Genomic DNA, 6000 nt, shown 5'->3' on the forward strand with positions numbered 1-6000 from the left:
ATCCAATTCAATTTTATTTAAATTTAAATTTAATTTTAGATTAATCAAATTGAAATTTAATTTGATTTCCAGAATTACTTTTTTAAACCTATTTTTAGTTACAAGTCGTGACAAACTTCTTTTTATAATTTTATATGCTCAGTAATATGGAAAATATTTAAAGAATCAAAATGCACACATTTGTAAAATACACTCCTACGCACTTATCGGCTAGTCGCGTTTATAATTCGTATTAGAGTTCAAAATAAATTTCAATTTAAAATTATATTTGCAGTATATTTGTATAACGTGCAGCAATAGTAAAAACATTTTTTCGCATTATTTTGTCGTAAATTTGGATCACTATTACACACTGGAAAGATGTATCGCGAAACAGAATATATTGATTTTTTCAGTTATTCGATATCACACAGGCGATTTCTCTTACATGAGAAATTTTTTATTTTACAGAGTTGTTATATATTTATAAATTCTGTCGTCGCACTAATAGATTAAATGGAGGATATTCTAGTAGATATTTAAAAAATATTGAAAGAAGATTTAAAGATAAACTCTTTGTGTAAAATTTTAATTACAATAATTAAGCATTAAAAAATTCAAAATTGCATGTATGGCTTCCATAAAAATCTATGCATAATAATTAGGAAGCATTTACGTTTCCAAAAATTAAATACGTAAATTAAATTTGTATCTAGATTTTCAGTCGATCGGTCATTGTATCCCATTATAACGTAAGAACACAGCAGAACTTGTAATATCATTTGATGCTTGAAATGAGTCGTAATCGCCATCGAACTGCTATTATTTATATTTTGCGGAAACAGCCACCGGAAGACGTAAGCAAACGCTACCGCAGCGGTATACCCGCGTGGAAGTGTTCCCTAGAGAATCAAGACAAAATTCAGACCAGAGATAATGACTCATCGTGATTTACGATCGATGTCATTTTGGGGAGAGGGAAGTCAATGATGAAGATTTATTCTTAGAAATAAATGATTCGTATAACTCAAATTAAAATATTATATGTACTTTCACATTCTCTCAAATGTGTGAACATGTTAATTAAATTTTTTAAATAAAAGAACAAATGTCGAGAGAATGCGGGCAATTCATTTGTCAGATACTCCTTATTACGAAACTGCAAACATGTAAAACATGAGATATGAATCTCTTTATTAAACACGTTTGCGGCGAAATTGCGACAAAAATACACATTGTATTTAACCGTAATAATAATAACAGATTTAACCGTAATAATAATAATAGATACGTCCAATTGAAAAAGAATACTAGATTCAGCAAGTGCATTTCGCATCGGACTTTCCGTACACCTCGATGAACATTTCTATTAAAATTCTCGATGACTTTACTAACGTCACGGATGTTCGCAAAATATCTTTCTTTAATCTCTGATTGAGATTCAAATTAATTTTTCACACACAATATACTTTCTCTATTAACATTTTTAATTAAAAAAAAAGTATTTATTTTTATCTGCTTCGATAAGGCATTTCAAAATTGAATTGATATGAATTTATATTTTTTTATATTCTGAAATTTATATGATGAAAATATATTTTTTATTATTTTATTAATTTTTTACTATTTTTATTTATTATTTTTATATTTATTTTTGTTTTACTTATCCTTTCATTTTTTATTATTCATTTTTTATTATTTATTTTTTATTATTTATTAGTTTCTCTTAAATTATAACAGAAATTCTTTTTATTAATTTATAATCTTAACCCACATTGTACAGATTTTCACCGTGCTTTTATCTTTTGTCTCTAACAGCTACGAAAGAAAACGAAAGAAATTTTGTTTTCAGAAGTTTTGTTCTATTGGAAAAAATCGTTCGAATGTAACAGGGATTTGGATTTGTAGAATATTGCTTGACGGGTAAATATTGACTTTATTATTACATTTACGTACCTAAGTACGTAACATTTATGGACAAACAAATCTTTGATTGATGCAATTTTACTTGTTTCTAGCAGAAACAAGTAAAGTAAAGGCAGATGCCGTATCAGGCATGCCTGATTGCTTTTTAAAATTAATTTTGAGGGTAAAATAAAAAGATCCTATAAAGATACTGATCTGGCATGCCGTAGTCAAGTATGCCTTATTGATAACTGATCAGGACCGTATACAAAGCTTGTCTGACCAAATTTCTATTCGGGTAGTTAACTTTTATCTATGTAAACACTTACTATATTTTGTTAACTTATCTAAAATCTATTATGTTATTTAATTCAAAAGAAATATTTTTTATAGAACACATATTTAACATAAAATATATATTGTATTTCTACTGTATAAGTTGTCCTATAAAACTTCAAATATTGCTAAAAATAATGTGATAGAAATGGATACCGAAATATTAGTATTTCTTCAATGTAGTATTTAAATATTTACACACGCACTGTTAGAATACATATACTATATAAAAGAGATATGTTCTAATTTGCTGCATGAAATGATGAAATTAGGATACATAAGACTGAATAAGAAGAAATAAATAAAAACTGAATCCTTTTTGTCTGTATATATCTTATTTTAAAGACATGAGCTTTCTACTTTTGATTGTGCCTTCGCGTCCAATATCGAAGACTTGAACGAGAAATGAGAAGAAATACTTGTAAAAGAATATTCAGAACATGAGAGCTTTGTATGACTATGACTGTGACTGTTGCAGAGTAAAAAATATTGGAGCGCGTTCACTCGATGCATATTTCCACTTCATTGATAGTAGAAATGTGAAACTATAGTCGGACAGTTATAAAATTCAGGCATGTTTCACCATTACTTGTTTCTTCTACTTTATTATTGTTTCTACTTATTATGTGCTTAAACCAAATGCATAATAATATGAGAAAAAAAGAGATAAAGAATCTTTAGAATGTTTAGATATTACGACTGTATAAATATTTAGAAATTATGACTATAAAACAAACGAAATTCTTTAACATTACACCGCTGACAACACCAATTTGGCTCTCTGCTGATATTAAAAATTGCTGTAACTTTTATAAATTTCCGTATTAGTTAACAGTTTTCCCTGACTTTTCATCATTTTAGAAGTTTGATTTACGAAAAAAAATTAATTAATTCCACTCATGTTTACACAGTTTATTCTTATTTTTACTGTAAACAATACTGTATTCAATGCCGGCGGTTCTAGTTAATACTTACAATCAGACATTAATTAATTCGCTGAATCAGCCAATTACTTAGATATTGGAATTTAAAATGATTTGAATATTAATAATATATCCGAAAAATTTGATCCGAATAACAATCAGTCTGAATCAACTTTGTTAATTTAGATCCGAACTGTTCATTACGAGACATATAAATTACAAACAACAAATAGAAATTATAATAATAAATTAGCTAAAATTTATTAAACTATTTTTTTCCTGCTTCTTCTTGTTTTTTATTGTTTCTTCTGTCAGAAAAATGTTTCTTAAAGAAAAAAATGTCTGTTATATTCATTTAATTGAGTTGATATTTTAAGATCGGGAAATGTTTCTAGAATCTAATCTAATCTAATTATAATATATTGTAGACACAATTTTGTATAAAAATAATCTCCAGAGATATTTTTCTCCACCTTGACGACATATGCCAGAACAAAAAGTTACTTCTCGAAATAACGGGTGACTCAAAAAGTACGCCTCATCCGATTGCATTGCGTCGAGCATCAGGACATCTATTTATAAGTGCATGTTTTTCGCGCTAGTTTAATATATCTCAGAACGGGCAACCAGATAATTTCTAAGCTAGACAATTTATAATATTCATATGAATAAATATTTCGACTTTTGAAGATTAATTTCACAGTTAATGAGATTTAAGAAAAAAAGTGCACACGACCAAAATAACTGCACCTCTCAGAAGCAACATTGGTTAAAGAGAAAAAGTAGTGTCATTGCCTTCACGACAAAAATAACGCAAGTTTTGCGGCGTGACACGATTACACCTCAAAAGTCAAATTGCAGCAATCAAATTTTTTGAGTTCGACTAATTTTGCTGCAATTACGCGACTTACTTCTGTTATATAATTAAGATTAAAATATGAAAAAAATCAACGTAGAGATATATTGAGAGATTGAATATTTTTTGTTCGACACTATAAAAAAATATAATTATCAGTAAAAAATTTCAGGTTCGTTTTGAATAAATAAAAAGACTCGATATATAGCGTCTCTCGAAAAAATAATTACAATTAAATTTGATTTTTCGCATGATACTTTATATCTCAACATAATATCCATATACTCTATAAATAAACTAACCCAATTTGCCAGAAATAATTAATCAAATCGATGTCAGTGTTTAATAAAAAATATTGATGTTTTTATAATTTTTTTACCTCATCATAATAATTTTTTTGTTAATTCTCAGTAATTGCGAATATTTTTATAAAATTATCCATAAAAAAAATCTTTGAAGCAATTTTACATAGAATTGAAGCAAATAAGTCCAAAAATACATATTTGCATATTTATGTATTCGATGTAAATAGAACACAAATAGAAAACAATAGAAATCTCATATAAATTAATGTTCGCAACTGGTCAATTAACATAAAAAAATTATAACGTTATTGGTTGTTGAAGGTAACATAAATATCAAATAACAACCCAAACAGTAGACAACGTCCATTGGACAACACCAGAGACGTCACACAATGTCTATTGGACGTTTCTGTCTAATAGACGTCGCGTCGTCCGCCGTTTGAGCTATTCGGAAAATTCGACATCACCACTCGACATTGACGTATCGATGTCGATTCGGCAATCAGTTCCGACTGGGTATAAATAAAAAAATAAAATAGAGCGTAAAATCGAATAGAAACGATTTTATTATCAGTAAAAAATTTCAGGTTCGTTTCGAAAAAAAAAGAGACTCGATAGCGTTTCTCAAAAAATAATTATAATTAAATTTGAAAAATATATATAAAGTTCCTTTATCGTCACAAAACGGAAACGAACAAAATAGCAGGAAAGTAGCGTCATCTATTAATGAATGTTCCAATTACAACTACATTACTAAAATTTATTCACTTAGCGGCAGCTATTAATACAAAGAAATATAATTAAACAGCTATTTGAAAGAAAATGCGCAAAGTTCAATTATTACTCAACTCAATAAACTTATCGAAAACTTGAAATAGTCGCGTATTCGCGTCTCGAAGAAGCAAAAAGGGGATCGCAGGTGCAGAAAGTGTAATTAAAAGGAAAAGATTCAACGCGCTTCGCGCAATATCGGAGCTGTCCTCGAAGCTAAAGAAAAGTCCGTTCTTTCCATCTGCAGATTCAGCAGTCTATTCCTTCTCATTCCTTCTCTCTCGCGCTTCCGAGTCGCGAACGCGTGCTCGGTCCATTCACAGTGCAGAAGGTTGTAGAAGGTGCAACGCGACGCGACGCGGCGTGATACGGCCGGAAGAAAGGGACGAACGAGCCGCGAAGAGAAGACGCTCCGTGAACGCAGCGTCTCGCCGGGTGCCGCTCGGCTGCGCTCGGCTAGCGCGCCAATTAGCGCGCGCATCGCGACGCGCATGCGTCGCCGCGCAGTTGACCTTGACGGGATCAAACGGCTGCGTCGACGGCAGGCGCCCGCAAACGCTTCGGAAAGAGTCACCGCAACGGCAGAGGGGGGGGCTCGAACGGAGCGGGGGAGGGGAGGCACCCAGCGCGCGTTCCGTGTCGCCCATTGTTGTCCTCGTCGCGCGTAATGGCCACCGTGAGCATTCGTTAACGCGTCGTAAGGTACGCCATATCGCATCTCGGCCTAGCCTGTGCCACGGATAACGCCGCGAGTCTCATCCAGCCGCGAAACATCGCGTACGACGGTTTTTATGCGATCCCCATCGCCGCCGAACGAGGTGCGGACAAAGTGCGAGCGAGCGAGGTGAACGAGCGAGGAAGCGGGACAGAGCGGGCGAAAGGGAGCGACAAAGAGGAAACGACGTACGCGACGAGGAAGGAGCGG

This window comes from Mycetomoellerius zeteki, unplaced genomic scaffold, assembly GCF_001594055.1.
Source record: "Mycetomoellerius zeteki isolate Tzet28-1 unplaced genomic scaffold, Tzet1.0 scaffold98, whole genome shotgun sequence".
Lineage (NCBI taxonomy): Eukaryota > Metazoa > Arthropoda > Insecta > Hymenoptera > Formicidae > Mycetomoellerius > Mycetomoellerius zeteki.